We start from the raw sequence: 21,364 nt of genomic DNA on the forward strand, positions 1-21,364 counted from the left end.
ACCACATTGGCAGATGTGCAGGTGAACCTCTGCTTAATGTGGAATGTCATCTTGGGGCCTGGGATGGGGGTGAGGGAGGAGGTGTGGGGACAAGTGTAGCATTTCCTGCGGTTGCAGGGGAAGGTGCCGGGTGTGGTGGGGTTGGAGGGCAGTGTGGAGCGAACAAGGGAGTCACGGAGAGAGTGGTCTCTCCGGAAAGCAGACAGGGGTGGGGATGGAAAAATGTCTTGGGTGGTGGGGTCGGATTGTAAATGGCGGAAGTGTCGGAGGATAATGCGTTGTATCCGGAGGTTGGTAGGGTGGTGTGTGAGAACGAGGGGGATCCTCTTGGGGCGGTTGTGGCGGGGGCGGGGTGTGAGGGATGTGTCGCGGGAAATGCGGGAGACGCGGTCAAGGGCGTTCTCAATCACCGTGGGGGGGAAGTTGCGGTCCTTAAAGAACTTGGACATCTGGGATGTGCGGGAGTGGAATGTCTTATCGTGGGAGCAGATGCGGCGGAGGCGGAGGAATTGGGAATAGGGGATCTCTTGATGACATGTCCATCATGGGCCTCCTGCACTGCCACAATGATGCCACCCGAAGGTTGCAGGAACAGCAACTCATATTCCGCCTGGGAACCCTGCAGCCATATGGTATCAATGTGGACTTCACCAGTTTCAAAATCTCCCCTTCCCCCACTGCATCCCTCAACCAGCCCAGTTCATCCCCTCCCCCCACTGCACCACACAACCAGCCCAGCTCTTCCCCCCCACCCACTGCATCCCAAAACCAGTCCAACCTGTCTCTGCCTCCCGAACCGGTTCTTCCTCTCACCCATCCCTTCCTCCCACCCCAAGCCGCACCCCCAGCTACCTACTAACCTCATCCCACCTCCTTGACCTGTCCGTCTTCCCTGGACTGACCTATCCCCTCCCTACCTCCCCACCTACACCCTCTCCACCTATCTTCTTTACTCTCCATCTTCGGTCCGCCTCCCCCTCTCTCCCTATTTATTCCAGTTCCCTCCCCCCATCCCCCTCTCTGATGAAGGGTCTAGGCCCGAAACGTCAGCTTTTGTGCTCCTGAGATGCTGCTTGGCCTGCTGTGTTCATCCAGCCTCACATTTTATTATCTTGGAATCTCCAGCATCTGCAGTTCCCATTATCTTTGAGATCAGAGATAATGGGAACTGCAGATGCTGGAGAATCCAAGATAACAAAGTGTGAAGCTGGATGAACCCAGCAGGCCAAGCAGCATCTCAGGAGCACAAAAGCTTAGACCCTTCATGGAGAGGGTTCTGAAATAAATAGGGAGAGGCGAACTGAAGATGGATGGTGGAGAGGAGAGTATATGTGGGGAGGGGATAGGTCAGTCCGGGGAGGACAGACACGTCAAGGAGGCGTGTTGAGGTTGGTAGGTGGGAAATGGAGGTGCAGCTTGAGGTCGGAGGAGGAGATAGGTGAGAAAAGAACAGGTTAGGGAGGCGGGGAAAAACTGGGCTGGTTTTGTTATGCCCTGGGGGGCGGGGACGAGCTGGGCTGGTTTTGGGATGCAGTGAGGGAGGGGGAGATTTTGAAGCTTGTGAAGTCCACATTGATACCATCGGGCTGCAGGGTTCCCAAGCGGAATATGAGTTGCTGTTCCTGCAACCTTCGGGTAGCATCATTGTGGCACTCCAAGATGGACATGTCATCTAAGGAATGGGAGGGGGAGTTAAAATGGTTCGTGACTGGGAGGTGCAGTTGTTTATTGCGAACCGAGTGGAAGTGTTCTGCAAAGCGGTCCTCAAGCCTCCGCTTGGTTTCCCCAATGTAGAGGAAGCCACACTGGGTACAGTGGATACAGTATACTACATTGGCAGATGTGCAGGTGAACATCTGCTTAATATGGAAAGTCGTCTTGGGGCCTGGGTTGGGAGTGGGGGAGGAGGTGTGGGGGCAAGTGTAGCACTTCCTGCGGTTGCAGGGGAAGGTGCCGGGTGTGGTTGGGTTGGAGGGGAGTGTGGAGCTGACAAGGGAGTCACGGAGAGAGTGGTCTCGCTGGAAGGCAGACAAGGGTGGGGTGGGAAAAATGTCTTTAGTGGTGGTATCGAATTGTAGGTGGCGGAAGTGTTGAAGGATGATGCGTTGTATCTGGAGGTTGGTGGGGTGTAATGTGAGGACAAGGGGGATTCTCTTAGGGCGGTTATTGAGGGGGCGGGGTGAGAGGGATGTGTTGCGGGAAGTGCGGGAGACACAGTTAAGGACGTTCTCGACCTCCGCGGGGGGGATGTTGTGGTCCTTGAAGAACATGGACATCTGGGATGTGCGGGAGTGGAATGCCTCATCCTGGGAGCAGATGCAGCGGAGGCGAAGGAATTGGGAATAGGGGATGGAATTTTTGCAGGAGGGTGGGTGGGAGGAGGTGTATTCTAGGTAGCTGTACTTTTCTGGTCCGGAATAACCAAGTGTGGAGCTGGATGAACACAGCAAGGCCAAGCAACATCTTGGATCCTTCTTCAAAAATGGAGGAGGGGAAGGGGACCCAAATACGTAAAGAGCGGCAGACGATGATAGAAGGTGGATAGTGGAGCGGATAGGTGGCAAAGAAGACAGACAGGTCAAGGAGGCAGAAATGAGAGCAGGGGCTGGTCCTGGGATGAGGTCAAGGGTAGCAAGTTTTTGAAGCTAGTAAAGTCCATAGGAGACCGTTGGGTTGTAGGGTTCCAAGGCAGAATATGAGGTCCTGTTCCTCCAGTTTCTGGGTGGAGTCGTTGTGACACTGGAGGAGAGAAATTAAAGAAAGCCTGTATAAAGCTAAGGTCCAGGGACTTTTTAGAGTAAGTCTTACAGATAAAGTATGCCCATCTTGAGATCAACTAGATTCTGTCTAGTCCAGGTCATTGCTGATGGAGTCAGCAATGGAGCATTACCTATAATTACTCGTAACATCAAGATTACTGAAACTATCCAAATCAGAAAGACCAACGTATCATGTACAACCTGTGAGTGAGTGCTGTTGTTCGCAATTCGATTAACTTCGTTAGACAAGGTTCTCCTGCTGGCAGGTAAATCTTGAATGGCTCCCTCCGGTGGTGAATACATCTGGAAATTGATGATTGGTGTGCAACGATAACCCATCGCTTTGCTTCATGCTTAATCAAGATTACCAGAAGATCAAAAGGCACTTGTTAATCAACACCAAAACAGATAGCACTAAAGTGGACTTATTAGGGCGACAGTGTGGAACCGGAGGAGCAGGAGTGTTGTTCTTTGGGCCCTTCTTCAGAAGTAGGGAGGGGGCAAGGGTGCTCACAAATAAATAGAGAGGAGGGGTGGGACTGGGGAAGGTAGGTGGAATGGTGATAGGTAAATGCCGGTAGGGAGTGGTGGGGATCGGTCAGTGAGGTGGGGGGGGGCAGATAGGTTGTGTCAGGTCAAGGAGAGGGAGGTTTGGTCATAGGATGAGGCAGAGGTGGATATTAAAACTGGTGAATTTCATGTTTAGGCCATCGGGCTGTTGGCTGGAGAGGCAGAATATGAGGTGCTGATCTTCCAGTTTGTGGGTTGCGACTTGGGACACAGGAGGAGGCCCAGGTTGGACATGTCTCCCAGGGCGTCGGAGTGAGACTTAAAATGGTTGGTGACCGGAAGGTGTTGTTTGTTGTGTACAGAGCACTGATGCTCTACAAAACGATCCCTGAGTCTACACTTGGTCTCACCAATGTAGAGGACGCCACATCGAGAGCAATGGATACCAAGTTGGAGGATATACAGGTGAACCCCTGTCAGGTATGAAAGGTTTGCTTTGGGCCTTGAATGGAGGTGAAGGGCGAGGTGTGGGGCAGGTGTAGCACTTCCTGTGGTTGCAGGGAAAGGTGCCAGGGTTGGTGGGGTTAGTGGGGAGTGTGGAGCAGATGAGGGAGCCGTGGAGTGAGCAGCCCCTACAAAAGGCAGATTGAGGCGGGGAGGGAAGTATCTCTTTGGTCATGGGATTGGATTGTAGGTAGCAGAGAATGATACACTGGATGCAGAGATATTTCCCTCCCCACCCCAATCTGCCTTTTGTAGGGACATCTGTTCCACACTCTCCACTAACCCCATCACACCTGACACCTATCCCTGCAACCGCAGGAAGTGCTGCACCTTCTGCTACACCTCTCCTATCACCTCCATTCAAGGCACAAAATAAACCTTCCATATTAGACAGGGGTTCACCTGCACCTTGTCAACTTGGTCTACAATATCCATTTCTCCCGATGTGGCCCCCTGTACATCAGTGGGACCAAGCGTAGACTCGGGGACCATTTCATAGAGCAACAAACGACAACACCTTCCGGCCGCCAACTATTTTAACTCCTCCTCTCACTCCCTGGGTGACATATCCGTCCTGAGCCTTCTCCTGTGCCGCAATCACACCACATCCAAACTGGAGGAGCAGCACCTCATATTTCACCTTGGGAGCCTACAGCCAAATGGCCAAAACATAGAATTCACCAGTTTTAAAATCTCCCCACCCCCGCTCTCATTCGCATGTCCAACCATCTCTCTCATCCCCACCTCCTTGACCTGACACAACCTGTCCATCTTTTTCCCCAACTATCCACCTCACCGTTCCCACTGACCAAATCCTTGTTACCCCCTACCTGCATTCAACTATCACCCACCGAAGCTACCTTTCTCCAGCTCCACCCATCCTCCCTCCTGCCTTCTTTACTCAACACAACCTGTCCATCTTCTCACCCACCTCACTGACCAATCCCCACCACTCCCTATCTGCATTCACCTATCACCAATCCACCTACCTTCCTCAATCCCACCTCTCCTCTCAATTTATTTCTGAGCTCCCTTTCCCCTCCCCATTTCTGAAGAAGGGTCTCGAACCGAAATGTCAACTTTCCTGTTCTTCTGATGCTGCCTGGCCTGCTGTGCTCCTCCAGCTCCACACTGTTGTCTCTGACTCCAGATTTGCAGTTCTTGCTATCTGCGATTTATTAGGGTGAAGCAGCAGCTAGTGGACTTGACTACACACAGAGCAAGTAAAATTTTCAAATTGTTTGACAGTGTCTGATGGCTGCATACCACTGTGACTTCCATTTTCTGTTTTCACAATGTCTGTGTGGTGTTTGCACATTCTCCCCGTGTCTGCTTGGATCACCTCTGGGTTTCCTCCCACAGTCCAAAAATGTGCAGGCTAGAACATCGAACATTACAGCACAGCACAGTACAGGCCCTTCGGCCCTCGATGTTGTGCTAGGTGGATTGCCTATGCTAAATTGTCCATAGTGTTCAGGGATGTGTAGGTTAGGTGGGTTATAGGGGGATGGGTCTTGGTGGGATGCTCTGAGAGTTGGAGGGGGCTTGTTGGGCCAAATGGATTTCCACACCGTAGGGGTTCTATGATCTAAGATCTAAGACTGCAGCAGGGAAAAAGGGTTTGAAAGAATAATTTGAATGTAATTGACGAGATGATCTCAGAAAAAGAACATTGGAAAGTTGCAATGCAACCGCGATGCCCCAGGTGGAGGCAGTGACTGCCTTGTATGAGCTGAGTAAACTCTGTCATCCTCTGCATCACACCCCTACTCAATTGCAGCTAAGGAACTCTAGGCTGCAGCAGAAAGTGAAAAGGGCAGCTCTGCACCTAAAGATGAGACGGGTCAGCCCAGTAACAGAATGTATAAATCCTCAAACAGCAAAATATCAAACTGGAGAATACACAATGCATTCTCAGCGTGAGGTTAGCTCACTAAAACAAAAATTGCAATGTGGATGGTGGAGATCTGGAGCAAAAAGAAAATTTGCTGGAGAAACTCAACAGTATCAATGGAAGGAAAAGCAGAGTTAACATTTCGAGTCCAGTGACTTTTCTTCAGAATTGACAGCATCTGGGAAAAAGAAGTGTTTATCTTGATGACAGGATTTGGAAGGATCAAGATAAAAATGATGGCATGTGTAATGTAGACATTCTGTCTCAGGCTGTTACCCTGCTCCAGCGAAGGCTGGAGGGAAAGCTCCTCATTTCTTGTTCGGTGACTTTGAAGGCTATAGGACACAACATCGAATTCAATAATTTGAGAACCTGAACCACCACCTCTCTGAAGTCCTGAAGAAGGGTTCCATCTCAAAATGTTGACTTTCCTGCTCCTCAAGTGCTGTCTGACCTGCTGTGCTTTTCCAGCTCCACATGTTTTGACTCTAGCTTTCAGCATCTGCCTCAACCACCTCCCATGTTTTTTTTCCTACCCTACACCATGGGTCCTGTTATGACATGAGTTGCTATCAGCTCAACTAAGCCATTTTCAGCCACGTATAGTCCCCACTATCACCTGTCCAGCTATTCTACTTCACTCAATCTATTCTACTGCATTTGCTGTGTTGGGGAAACAAAGCATAGACTGGGTGACTGCTTCACGGAATAGCTATGTTCTGCCTGCAAAAAGAGACACAGAGCTTCCAGTTGCCTGCCACTTTTAACACAGCACCTCGTTCCCTGGCCAACATCTCTGTCTCAGGCTTACTGCAGCGCTCCAGCAAAGAAGAACAGCACATCATTTTCTGCTTGGGAACGCTACAGCCTTCTGGTCTCAATGTCAAGTTCAACATTTTGAGGGCTTGAGGCACTTTTTCCCCTGTCCTTACCCCAACACCCACAAACCAGGCCTTATTATCAACATGGCCTGCTATTGTTAGCCATGAGTGGTCCCCATTAGCAGCTATTCATTCTCCTAGGCTAACTCTTACCCACTCCTTTGTCTGTCCAACTGTCCTTCTCTCACTTTGGGCTCTATCTCGACATATGATTTACTCATTACCCCTCCTTCCAACCAATCTTCTGCATAAAAAACATTCTGGCTACCATCAGTTCTGAAGAAGGGTCACTAGATTCAAAATGTTGACTGATTTCTCTCCACAGGTCCACAGGTGTTGCCAGGTCGGCTCCCGCCCTGCCCTGCCTCAATACAGTCAAACAGCATGGACACAGACCCTTCAATGAAACTCATCCATGCCAACCAGCTTTCCCAAACTAAACTAGTCCCATTTGCCTGTGTTTGGCCCCTTTCTCTCTAAACAGTTCCTATTCATGCTTTTATCCAAATATCTTTTAAATGTTGTAACTGTACATGCATCTGCAACTTCCTCTGGTAGTTCATTCCAATTAAACACCACCCTCTGTGTGAAAAATTTGCCTCTCAGGTCGCTTTTAAACCTTTCCCTGCTCTGAGCAAAAGACCTTTGCTATTTACCTTTACCTATGCACCTCATGATTTTTTAAACCTCAATAAGGATACTCGTGAGCCTCCTGTGCTCCAAGGAAACAAGTCCCAGCCTCTCCATACAATCCAAACCCTCCAGCCCTGGTAACATTCTTGTTTTATGCACCCTTTCCATCTGTATCTATTTACCCTCCCCCAGTCAAGATAAATTCCACATTTTCTATGATGCTGTCAGTTCTGAAGAAGGGTCATTGGACCTGAAATATTAACTCTGCCTGTCTCTCTGCAGATGCTGCAGACCTGCTGAGTTTTTTTCACCAAGTTCTGCTTTTGTCAGGTTAGCTCAGTTGGCTGGGTAGCTGTTCAGTGATGCCAATAACATTGCTTCAATTCCAGTATTTGCTGAAGTTACCATGAAAGATTCTCCTCTCAACCCCTCCCCTTTCCGAAAATGTTATGACCCCCCCATTAAACCACCATCAGTCATTTTTCTCCCTCTAAATAGAGTGTGGGACATTGGCAACTTTTAGTCAAATCAATACATTTGGATAAAGGTAGGAGAAAAAAAATCAAAGACTATAAGCAGAAAAGATGGGGAAACAATAACTCCTACTAAAATGGTTAGAATTTTTTAAAATGGAAGTTTGCCTCCTCTTGATCATTTCTCTACTTTTTTCCCTAGAGATGGGTTCAGAAGTGCAAATCCGTCAGTTTCTGATTTCAATCAGTAATTAAAATGTTGATTGTTTTTTGTCAAATCTTAAATCATAGGTAACTTGACCCCTTGCATGAGCATAGCAAGGATGAATTACCACAACTTCAGGCGGTTACATGGAGCCCAGGTGCTGTATATAATCAGGGCATTTGTAGATGACACAAAAGGTAATCCTCTGGTAAATAGTGAAGAGGAAAGCCTTAGACCACAGGACAATATAGATGGGCTGAACAGTTGTGAATGAAATTTAATACTGAAAACTTTGAGATGATGCTTTTGGGAGGAACAACAAGGCAAGGGATGCAGGTTGAATGTAGAATCGTAGGAAGTACAGAGGATCAGAAGGACCTTGGTATGCATGTCCCTAAATCCTTGATGGCAGCAGGTAGATAGATAAGGTGGTGTAGGGGGAAAGTGGGACACTTGCCTTTATTAGTCAAGGCATTGTACATAAAAGCAAGGAGGTTATGTCAATTCAGAGATAGTAGAAACTGCTGATGCTGGAGAATCTGAGATAACCAGGTGTAGAGCTGGATGAACACAGCAGGCCAAGCAGCATCAGAGGAGCAGGAAAGCTGACGTTTCAGGTCTGGACCCATTTCTGAAGAAGCTCCTCTGATGCTGCTGGGCCTGCTGTATTCATCCAGCTCTACACCTTGTTTTCTGAGGTTATGTCAAAGCTGTTTATAATGTTAGTTGAGCCATGGCTGGAGTACAATGTGCAGTTATGATGACCATTCTAGAGGATAATTACACAATAGAGACATAAAAGAAATTCAGCAGGATGTTGTCTGGGGTGGAGTGAAAAGGCTGAGGTGAGATCTGATTGAGTTCTGAGAGGCAAAGACATCATAGATAGGGATAAACTTTTCCTCTCATTGGAGGGGTAAATAATTAGGGCCACAGATTTAAGATAGGAAACAGAAGGTTTAGAGCGGTTTTGAAGAAAATTTTTTTCATCTAGAGGATTTTGGGTGTCTGGAACTCTCTGCTTGAAAGAATGGTAGAGGCTGAAACCCTCAGAATATTTAAGTAGTTTTTAGATGAACCCCACTTGAAACACCATAGCAGACAAGACCAAGTGCTGTAAAATGGGATTAGAATATATGAATGTTTAATGACCAGCTGTACACACTTTCCAAGCTGTAAAGATTCTATGACACATATGTTGAACTAGGATTAGAAAGGCAACTTACTATCAAAATTAAGAGAAACTTCAGAGTGCTTTTGTGCAGAGATATCTGTTGCAGAAAACAATATGCAGGTACAGCAAGTAATAAGGAAGGCAAGTAGAATTTTGCCATGTATTGCTAAAGGCAAAGAGTATAATAATAGAGAACTGTTGCTACATTACAAGACATTAGTCAGACTGCACCTGGAGTATTGTGTGCAATTTGGTCCTCTTTCTTGAGGGGAGATGTGATTGTATTAGAGACAGTTCAATGGAAGTTCGTTGGATTGATTCCACAGAAGAAAGTCTTAGGAAGAGAGATTGAGCAGTTTAGGCCTAAATTATCCAGAGTTTTAAAAAAATAACAGGTAGTCTAATTCAGATATATAAGATATTAAAGGGGATTTACAAAATAGACACAGAAAGGATGTTTCCTCATGGCATAATTTAGAATGAGAGGTCATAATTTTAGTATAATGAATAACAGATTTAACACAGAAATGAGGAGACATTACTTTTCCCAAAGGACCATGAATCTGTGGAATTCACTATCCCAGAATTAGATTGATGCTGTAACATTCAACAAATTTAAAGAGGATGTAAACAGATTTTTATTTAGTTATGGGTTGAAGTGTTCTGGAGAGCAGGCCGCAAAGTGAAGTTGAGGCTGAAATAAAATCAGCCATGATTGTATCAAATCCTTGCCTACTCCTGCTTCTAGTTCTTATGTGCTCATGTTCTGGCAACGTCAACCTTAACAGTGTGACGTGAATTGCACTGCACTGCACTAGGCAATCTTGTAGTCGGTTGGCTCACTGAACTGGTTTGTTGTTTCGTAGACGTTTCATTACCCTGCTGGGTAATATCATCAGTGCAGCATCCAATGAAGCGCCCTTGTGTTTCCCCCCCTGTTATGTGAACTGTGGAGTTCATTAAGCTGGATTACGAAATGTCTGCGAAACAACGAACCAACTCGGTGAGCCAACCAACTACATCCACAACCCAAGCTCCAAATCTACTTGAAAACGTAGCAATCTTGTTGAATTCCATGTTAAATATTAGAGCTGCCCACTGCTTCTTACATTTTACCTTGCTTCAGATTACTAAATCATGTTTAAACCTTTTCCAAGTAGACATTAAAGCAAGTATTGACTGCAGTTTATGGTGTAAAAGTGAACTGTGGTTGCTCAGTATACAATGCATATTTGTATGATTTGAACTGTTAATTTGGGAAATGGGTCTTTTTTTGAATTGCAGATGGTTGGTTTCATTGTGTAGTATTATCATTGAATCCCCACTTTTCCCATGACAACTTATTGTCCTTTTTCAGATGGGCTCAACTTTGTGCATCTATCTCTACATGTTTAATGAGATGGCCTGAAGAGGTTAGCTAACTTAAGTAACAAATTGTATGAAAGTATTGTTGCAATATGTATTAATTTTGTAGTCTTGCCAGATGTACAGATGCATCTGACCTACTAAAGTTTTTGCTGCTGTTTTGTTTTGCTTTGCTTCTGATACTCCCTTCCCTGAACTTCTGTAATTTTTCACACTGACTTTGTAATGTTGCTGCTGGCCAGTGTCCTCCCTTTCGGAGTACTGCCCTCTTCTGATGTGTTTTAATCTCTATACATGCTGCTTTAGTCTCTGCACTTTTTTAAAAATACTTTTTCAAAACTTGTTTACTCAATGCTAACTCAGTTTGTGACTTATTTTTCATTGATACACAGTTCTTTCTTTGACTTGCTAATTCTCACTTTGCACACTTCTTTATTTGACACACTCAATTTACTTGGAGGAGCATATTTTCTTTAGCATTGCAGTCTCGCTGTGAACTGATCTTAGCATTCAGAGTCACAGAGATGTATGGCATGGAAAGAGACCCTTCGGTTCAAATCATTCATGCTGATCAGATATCCCAAATTAATCAAGTCTCGTATATTGTAACAGCCTCTGTCACTTCTTATGACAGCTCATACCATCACACATACCACCCTTTGTGTGAAAAAGTTGCACTTCAGGTCCCTTTTATGCCTTTTGCCTCTCAACATAAATCTGTGCCCTCTAGATTTGGACTCCCTAACCTCGGAAAAGACCTTGGCTATGCACCCTATCCACGGCCTCATGATTTTATAAACGTCTTCAAGGTCACCCCTCAGCCTCCGACAGTCCAGGGAAAATAGCCCCAGCCTATTCAGCTCCTCCCTATAATTCAAACCCTCCAATCCCGGCAGTATCCTTGTAAGTCCTTTCTGCACCCATGCGAATTTAGCAACATCTTTCCTATAGCATGGGGACCAGAATTGAATGCAATTCTCCAAAAGTGGCTTAACCAATGTCCTGTAAATTTCTTTTTAAATGTTACTTTTTGTGCTGTGTCTTTTGTTTTCCTGCATTGCTGTCATTGGGCATTATTATTATTCACATCAGTTATGCATTGTCCAAGCAGCCAAATGCTTTTAGCCTATATTTGTTTAGACAGGCAGGTAGAACGATGAGAAAATTGTATAGGTAGTGTCTTATAGTCATACAGCACAGGAACAGACCCTTCAGTCCAACTTGTCTGCATCAACCAGATATTCCAATCTGACCCAGTCCCTTTGCCATCATTTGGCCCATTTCCCTCTACACCCTTCTTATTCATATAACTATCCAGATGCCTTTTAAATATTATCATTGTACCAGCCTTCACCACTTCCTCTGGCAGCGTGTTTCAAATGTTACCCCTCAGGTCCTTTTTAAATCTTTCTCCTCTCGCCTTAGACTTATGCCCTCTAGTTTTGGACTCCCCCATCTAGAAAAAAGACCTTGTCTATTCATCCTATCCATGCTGCTCATGATTTTATAAACTTGTATAAAGTCACTCCACAACCCAAGGAAACCTAACCAGATAAATAGAAAGCGGGACATAACACCAGCGCTTTGTCGGAGGCTCACTGATGATGTTACCTAGAATGGTGACGAAACGTCTGAAAACTAACCTTCCAGCTCAGCGAGCAAACTCACATCCAGAACCTCAACCTGAGCTACAAATCTTCTCAAAACTCGCTATCACTCCACAACCTCTGACACTCCAGGGATTTGGTATGCTTACCTTTATTGGTCAGTGCATTGAGTATTGGAATTGAGAGGTCATGTTGTGGCTCTACAGGACATTGGTTTGACCACTTTTGGAGTATTGCATGCAATTCTGGTCTCTCTCCTGTAGAAAGAATGTTGTGAAACTTGGAAGGGTTCAGAAAATGCGTACGAGGATATAGCTAGGGTCAGAGTGTTTGAGCTATAGGGAGAAGTTGAATAGGCTGGGGCTATTTTTCCTGGAATGTCAGAGACTGAAGGGTGACAATATAAAGGCTTATGAAATCATGAGGTAAGTAGATAGGGTAAATAGGCAAGGTCTTTTCCTGGGATTGGGGGATTCCAAAGCTAGACCTCTAGAGGGCAGAGGTATAAAGTCACGTAGGAAAGATATAAAAGGGTCCTAAGGGGCAGCCTTTTCATGCAGAGACTGGTGTGTGTATGGAATGAGCTGCCAGAGGAACTGGTGGAGGCTGGTATGATTACAATATTTAACAGACATCTGAATGGGTATATAAATAGGAAGTTTAGAGGATGTGAGCCACATGCTGGCAAATGGGATTAGATTTATATAGGATGTCTGGTCAACATGGACGATTCTAGTTCTGTGCTGTATATCTCTATGACAACATTCAACTTCTCCCCAGAGCTCAAACCCTCCAGTCCTACCAACATCCTGGTAAATCATTTTTGCATCCTCTCACGTTCAACAACATCCTTCCTATATTTCAGTGTTTTGTAGTGAGGTTACAGTGATAAGGGGTGAGGTCATGGAGGGATTTGAAAACAGGATGCAAATTTTAAAATTCAACTTTTGCAAAACTGGGGACCAGTGTAGGCTGACCAGCAATGGGCATTATTCTTGAGTGGAAGTTCATGCAAGACAGGACAGAGGCATTAATGTTTTGGAATATCTCAAGATTATGAATTGTAGGTGGGGAGGTGATGGTTTAGTGGTATTATTGCTCAACCGTCAACCCAGAGAGCTAGGTAACGTTCTGGGGACCTGGGTTTGAATCCCACCATAGCAGATGGTGGTATTAGAATTCAATTAAAAAAATCTAGAATGGAGAGTCTAACGATGACCACGAATCCATTTTCGATTGTTGGGGATAAAAAAAACTCATCTGATTCACTGACGTCCTTTAGAGAAGGGAAGTGCCGGCATGTGACACCAGACCCAAGGCGATGTGGTTGACTCTCAACAGCCCTCTGAGCAATTAGGGCTGGGCAATGAATGGGGCAATAAATGAATGCCAGAAAAACAGCATGAGAGGCCAGCCAGAAGTCTCTCTCCCTGTCTCCTCCCTCTGTTTTCTTTCTATCTCCACACGCCTATTCTCTGTATCTCCTCCCATTGCCCCCAACCTCTCGTTATCTCCTCCCCAGCCCCGTCTCTCTCTCTCTGTCCCGCCCACCCCCATCTGTTTGTCTGTATCTCCTTCCCCCTCCTCCTGTTTCTGTGCTGAGTTCTCTTCCTGTCTCTCTGGTTGTCAGCGCCATGTTACTGTTCTGACCGCGGATCAGCAACAAGTCTCCGGAGGAGGGCCGGACAGGAGCCTGCGGGAAGAGGTGAGTGAGACTGGGCACCGGCGCCGGGCCGGAGGGGAGGCTGTGCAGGGAGACCCCGGGGCCGGAGGCTGCCTGCCCGGACACTCCAGGCCTCAGTTTCCCCCTCCCCCGGACGGACCGGACCGTCACCGTCCGGCAGGTGTCGGGGACAGTGACCGTCCTCGGGCCCGACGAAACCACTCCGTATGGCGGATTCCAGCCTTGGATCGTTATCTGGGGCTGGGAATTAAAGGGCAACGACTGGGGCTTGGTTTGTGTATGAACAAGAAATGGTTATTGTTTGGGGTGTACGGGAATAAGTTCAGGCTTGTCATTTCAGTCTGTTTTCTGTTTTGACATTCACAAACGGGCAGCTTGGTCACTCAAGTTCACCGCAGAATCGGCGAGGCTGGTCGTTTTCCCAGGCTGGCCAGTGGCTCAGTATCTTAACCAGCTGGTCAATTTCCTTACAGTATTGTACCTTACCAGATTAGTGAGGACTTAGTACCATTTAAACACTGATCGTACATGTTGAAATGCTACAGTCAGCATACATGAATATTTCAAAATTTGGTATATTTGTATTGATTTTTAGAAAATATGAGCATTCCTGGGCAACATTGTTAGGAAAATGCAGACAGGTTTCTTGGTCACGGATCTTGTTCCATCAGAACAGGATAATTATGAGCCCTGAATTCAAGTCCCACGTGCTACAGAAGTGTGTAATAACATCTCTGAACAGGTTGATTAAAAATATCTACATCTGTGGCCACAAGGGGTCCTGTGGCATTTGACAGTGTCCTTACCTCTGGGACAGAAGGTTCAAGTCCTGCCTGTCCTGGGGGTTTGTCACAACATGTCTGAACAGGATGATTAGAAATAACTACACCTGTGTCCTCAAAGATGGGATCAGACTTGGCTGTGATGCATCACCTGTCCTTTAAGATGTCCCTCCATCCATCCATCTGCAAGGTTGGCATGTAGTATGTGGTCACTCATTTTCTGGCCTTACATGTGATGGAATATCCCCTCGTGTTTTGCTGGAGGTTCCACCACGTGATGAAACTGGCAGTTTTTTGTCATATTAGAAAAGTTCGGACATTTGAAGTCAAGTACCTTGGCTTCAACTATATAGTTTAAAAGTACCTTTTGTTATTAAATACCCATTTCTCACTGTTTATAGTGTAGGAATTTAGAATCCAAGATAGAGAATTCTTAAGAGTGGGAGTAACCGGTCATATATATTGTATTATTAAATTAACTAACCCTGTGAACTGCAAAATTTCTCCCCCTGCTATTTTGTGTGGATTTTCCCAAGTGAAAACATGGAAAAAGTGTCAAATGCTAAAAAAGGCATTGCTGAGCCTTTATTTCTATTTTGAAGTAGCTTACAGTAAGGCTGCCAGCAGCAGTTTTTCTGTGAACAATCACGATATGGAATCAATACAAATTGTGTTTTGTGACGTAGACAATACCTGCCCAGTGGAGGAAGTCTTGTGACATCATGAATTGAAATTTTATTTTCAGTGGCTTAACATCCTGTTTCAAATCCTGAATCTGGCTGAGTTTGTAATATCAGATATTTCCCTATAACCATGATAACCTGAAAGAATGATCGCCATTGTTCAGTAAATTATATAGAGTTCTCTGTGACGGTGTAGAATTGACTTAATCCACTCAACTGTCGTGGCAGTAGGTTAGTTGGAGCTGTCTATGGCTGTTGAATCGTTGTGGGAGGGGCAGGGTTGGAATGCTGGTAAGTTTTCAAGTGCTACTGATTTGGATATTTTGAGTTGTTAAAGTACCAATTAATTGACTCGAATGAGATTTGTAATGTACTAATGAAATTAGGCCTGTAGGTGTCTGAAACTGTAAGTCTAAAGTTGAGCTTGTTTTCTTAAAAATCATGTAAAATCTGAAAATTAGCCTTTTAAAGTGACTTCAAAGCTATTATTTTTCAATAATAATAACATAGCACAAATTGCAATATAAAACTCGTGGATAGAGTAATGATTGGTATTGGCAGAACACAAGATAATTTTGGCTGGATGGCTGATTTGCGATGCACTGTGATGCCAACAGCATTGGTTCAGCTCCCACACTGGCTGACGTTACCGTGAGCAATTCTGCTTCTCGACCTCTCCCTTCATCTGAGACATGCTGACCCTCTGGTTAAATCACCACCAGTCGTCTCTCCCTACTGAGATAATCCTATTGCCTGGTAGGACGACAGCAACTTTATGTTTGCTTGATTTAGACATTGGCAGGAATAATGGAATGTGTACACTAAAACAATGTCAACTGCTCAATCTTCCACAATTTTCCTTTGGTCAAGTAAAGTCAACCAAAACTACTTCACTGTCTACCATTCGATTCTTCATTACATGACTGAGCACTTTGCCAGTGTTTTGAAATTGTACGAAAAAAATTCACTATTTAAGTTGAGATAATCTGCTTAAATTCTTGTTTGAGGTTCTCGAAGATAAGGTTTGATTTTACTTCATGAATGTTGATCTTTGCAGATTCAATTTTACTGTCCTCATAATAGGCTCATGACACTTATTTATGCATTAAAATTCACTTTTGTTTCATTCATATCTCTCTTCTAGCTCTCGATTCAATCCCGCTTTCACCTGAATTCCCTGTACTGGATTCTGTATTGAATCCTATTTTTACTTATTTCCTTTTCAGCTTTTATGCTAAGTTCTCAGTTGTTCAATTTGATTGATTAATGAGCTACCCATCTGCTGGCTCTGTTCACCTACATCTGAGGTGGTCTGCTTGCTTCACTATGCTGTTATCACCTTACTTATTCAATATTATATAAAGAAAGGTGTAAAGTTAGACTAATATCAGGTGTCATTGGGTGTTCGGGTACTAGAAGATTTGTTCCATACTACCATATGTATGACGAAAGGATTTGCATAATTGGTCTTACAAGGATTATTTTTGGAAAGATATGCTGTGATATTCATTAGAATTTGTATGCTACACCAATTCCATGTCTTTCACTGTTCCATTGTCTGTTACAACTTTTCAAAAAAGTTAATGTTCCGGGATAGTACGGTTGGTGTCTCAAATATGTTTGCCTCGGTTCTATATGGCAATATATTTTGTTATAATGTCCATCTGTCATGCAACAGATATTGTGTGTCAGATTCCATACTTTATTACAAGTAATACACCTTTAAGACAAACAAAATAAGCTGTTGACCTGAAAATTTGTTCATGCTCAGAGATAATGGGAACTGCAGATGCTGGAAAATCCAAGATAACAAAGTGTGGGGCTGGATGAACACAGCAGGCCAAGCCTCATCTTAGGAGCACAAAAGCTGACGTTTTTGTGTCCTAGTCCTCACATACCACCCTACCAACCTCCGGATACAACACATCATCCTTCGACACTTCCGCCATCTACAATCCGACCCCACCACTAAAGACGTTTCTCCCACCCCACCCTTGTCTGCCTTCCGGAGAGACCACTCTCTCCGCGACTCCCTTGTCCGCTCCACACTCCCCTCCAACCCCACCACACCCGGCACTTTCCCCTGCAACCGCAGGAAGTGCTACACTTGCCCCCACACCACCCACCTCACCCCATCCCAGGCCCCAAGATTACTTTCCACATCAAGCAGATTTTCACCATGCTCATCTGCCAATGTGGTATACTGCATCCACTGTACATGGTGTGGCTACCTCTACATTGGGGAAACCAAACGTAGCCTTATGGACTGCTTTGCAGAACACCTACGCTCGGTTCGCAGTAAACCACTGCACCTCCCAGTTGCGAACCATTTCAACTCCCCCTCCCATTCCTTAGATGACATGACCATCCTGGGCCTCCTGCAGTGCCACAATGATGCCACCCAAGGTTGCAGGAACAGCAACTCATATTCCACTTGGAACCCTGCAGCCCAATGGTATCAATGTGGATTTCACCAGCTTCAAAATCTCCCCCCACTGCATCACAAAACCAGCCCAGCTCATCCCCGCCTCCCTATCCTGTCGTTCCTCTCACCTATCCCCTCCTCCCACCACAAGCCTCCCCTCCGTTTCCTACCTACTAACCTCATCCCCCCCCCCTTGACCTGTCCGTCCTCCCCAGACTGACCTATCCCCTCCCTGCCTCCCTACCCGTACTCTCCTCTATTCATCTTCAGTCCATCTCCCCCCTCTCCTTATTTATTTCAGAAACCTCTCCCCATCCCCCTTTTTCTGATGAAGGGTCTAGGCCCGAAATGTCAGCTTTTGTGCTCCTGACATGCTGCTTGTGTTCATCCAGCCCCACACTTTGTTAATTTGTTCATGTTCGTCAGGTTAACTTCATTGCTTTCTAAGTAGATTTAATAGTTTGCTCTTGATATGCAAATCGAAATGTCTATAAAAGCCAAGGTCAAATTAACAGCTAAACATGAAATATTGGAGTGTGAAATATGACTCATTTTACCTATGAATATTGCCACTGGAGATCTGTTATTAAAAATGTATGCTTTGAGAAACTTGTAACACAGTTCAGGAGTCATGCATGCAAATTTCTGTCATACGTTTTAGAAATTATAAAAGAAGAAAGTAATCAGTTGGTGATGATTTTGAGGAAATGTTACCTGCAAAAGAGAATACTGCAGTTGACTTCAAGATGTGCTATAGTGTTTTATCCTCTAATTGAAGGATGTGCTTATTTATGACAGTAAGACCTTATTGCCCAAGGGGGCAACTGGTATTGAGCACATCTATCCTGTAACAATATAACAATACACTTTGTGTAATGCTTCTGCTCCATCTCTCAGAATTTTGACAAAAAGCTGTTTAGTCGCTTTCGTCCCCACCCATACCATATTTTCCAGGACTACTTTCACATATATCAGTTGATAAAGACTTCTGACACATGATTGCTCATGAAAAATTGATTTTTGATGTGAGGAAGGAGAGAATAATCAAAATTGGAAAGTGAAGAGACCTTACAGCCCAGTGTAAGTAGATCAAAACTTATGGCAGCAGTAAAACCTTTGTCAATAATTTACAGTTTTATAGCAAAGTAATTATTCCCCTTTTAGTCTAATAGCACAGAGTAAATAAATATTGTTATAACATTAATCATAAGTGGCAATCTGTTGGTGTTTCACATTAGAAGTTGTTAACAAATATTCTCATGTTGCTGCATCCAGTTGTAGCAGTTTTGTATTTTCTGCAGTAATGAGGAAAGTTGTACCATTGATGATTCTTGATTTTTGTATAACTACTGTTAAGAACTGTATAATTTTGAAGTAGGGTGATGCTTTTAAATTACCTTTCTTGTATTTGACGTAACCACACAGGAATTTGCTGCAAATTCCTGTGACAATGAGTACAGAAATTAGTTAGGAGCTTACTGTAACGTACAACTATGAATGATATGTATTGATGCTTTATTTGTATGATGTGAATATGTGAGCATATTTCTCATATGTTTGGACAGGTGCATGTCATCTTTAAACAATAAAGTTAGACTGGTGAATGGTTTGCTAGATCAGAATGTCATCTGTGAATAGAAGGTAATGTAATAGACTCCAAACAAACTGACCTGATAGAAAAGTTCCTTCACAGTGATGTTGCAAAAGTCAAAGTTTCAATCCCACCAGATATAATAGTTGCTGACCAGTTAAATGCCTAACTGCGGCAATGAAGTTCTGGTATGGAATATTGCATCCTGTGGCAAGTATGGACTCCGTTTTCTAAGCATGCAGTCGCATTGATGTGTACACAGTGGTTGCGATCTATAGCAGGTGGTGCATTAACAGTAGTGTATTTAGTGAGACGTTGCAGAAAAAACATAGATTTTTTTTGTTTTCTGAGAATAAGTGTTTATAAAACTATATTTTATTGAACATCTTAGGTTTCAAATATGTGATGCACTCAAATGTTTTAGCTCAAGAGATGAGAGCTTCACCTAAGTTGAAAGTGTTGATGACAGGGAGAAGCAAAAAGCAGTAGGCTACACACCTGTTCTGTTCTATATCTATTGTGTATGGTTTGCCATGATTGTTTACAGTATTTCAGGCCACAGGAGTTCCAAACTGGTGCCCTGCAAACAGATTCTATCACCGCTCAGTCAGATTTTTGTGTTTCTTTACTGATTTAATGCTGTTTTCTGTTGAGTTTTGTATATATTTGTAATACTTTTTTTGGTAATGAAATCTTTTGCAGTTGCACAGGATCACTGGGAATATGTCTGTGCAGCAAAGCTTGAAAAGCATTAATATAGGCAGTATACATACCATTTGTGCACTGATATGTTTCTGACTAAAAGCACTCTGTCTCAGACAAATAGATAAGTTTGAATAAAAATTGCAGTTTTCTTCTTGCATTTTTTTTGGTTTGATCTCTTGCTTGTTTTTGTTATGGTTTATTGTTTCTCATGGTTTAATTTTCCTGTCTGAAAATAAGAGCCACAGCATTGTACATGCAGTATTGTTGGCAGGTTGAATTCTTGCCAAGTGCTCTAATGCTGACTGTACAGGGCTGGTGCAATGTGATGAGTATTTCTTTAAAATTAGAAAAGGAAGCTTAATTCTCTCATTGTGTTTCCATTTTTTATTCTGTGGTTCAGGAGAACACATTTTCTTTCATCTTAAAAATTAAGTGAAACTGTTAGTAGATATGACTTCACTTTTAATCTTTCCTGAGAAACAGCAAACAGTTGGAGTGGAAATGCCGATGTACCAAAATTTCATGTTGAGTATTTCATAGAAGTCCTAAGAACAACAGTATTGTATCCAGGCAGCAATTTGGTTATGATGTTTACACTTGCATCCCCTTCCCATCCAGATTTCCCCATATCTGACAGAAGAACAGAAGCATTGTTTAGATCAAATTGTGGTCTTCCTTCTATTGTACTGATCCAAATAGACTAGGAACTTCCCATGTTTGATGCTGGGACTGTGCAGCATTACTCATTTTTATTTAGAACAGCTTTTGAGTGGAGTTGCAAAGGATGCCATTCTCCTTCTCAGAATTTTCCTTCTTTGGGTAAGAAAGGGAAAAATCAGAAATTTCCTGGTTTGTTACCTAATGCCCTTCGGAGTGAGTGGGTGCTATGTGAAGGGGATTCAATTCATTTGCAGTGGTCCTTGCTGTTGAACAGTTTGCTGACCCTCATGACCGAAGGACAGGATTCATTTGGTGCGTAGGTAGATCCAAAAACATGGAGACGAGAGAAAATAGTTTTTGAAACAAAAAACAAGTTTGTTCAATTTTGAAGTAGCCCTACCATCACAACTAGATTGCTCCTCTGTCTGGTTCAAAAATAGTAAGTAGGTGTCAGTCTTTATGATAGACTTTGAGAATAAAGTCATAAAAATACGAGCAAAATTATAAGTAAATCACATGGAAGAAATAGAAGCTGACTTGATCTAAGTAAAAACATGTTAATAAAGAAATTTGTATCAGTGATAATGGGAACTGCAGATTCTGGGGAATCCAAGATAACAAAGTGTGAAGCTGGATGAATACAGCAGGCCAAGCAGCATCTCAGGAGCACAAAAGCTGACGTTTCGGGCCTGGACCCTTCATCAGAGGGTCAGTTTTTGTGCTCCTGAGATGCTGCTTGGCCTGCTGTGTTCATCCAGCTTCACACTTTGTTATCTTAATAAAGAAATTTGTCTGATTAAAAACAAGGTGCTGGTAAAATTAAACATTT

General features: G+C 43.9%; 1 protein-coding gene across 3 annotated transcripts in view; it reads left to right on the top strand.

Moving 5' to 3' along the window:
- The first annotated feature begins 13,555 nt into the window (after nucleotides 1-13,555).
- LOC125452619 (intersectin-2-like) overlaps nucleotides 13,556-21,364 on the top strand; it is a 197,084-nt gene continuing 189,275 nt past the window's right edge. For all 3 annotated transcript variants that reach the window (XM_059645418.1, XM_059645419.1, XM_048531276.2), the window contains exon 1: nucleotides 13,556-13,710. The gene's annotated coding sequence lies outside the window, so the exon portion shown is untranslated. The remainder of the gene's footprint in view (nucleotides 13,711-21,364) is intronic.

Source organism: Stegostoma tigrinum, chromosome 4 (genome assembly GCF_030684315.1).
Source record: "Stegostoma tigrinum isolate sSteTig4 chromosome 4, sSteTig4.hap1, whole genome shotgun sequence".
In the NCBI taxonomy this organism is placed as follows: Eukaryota; Metazoa; Chordata; class Chondrichthyes; order Orectolobiformes; family Stegostomatidae; genus Stegostoma; species Stegostoma tigrinum.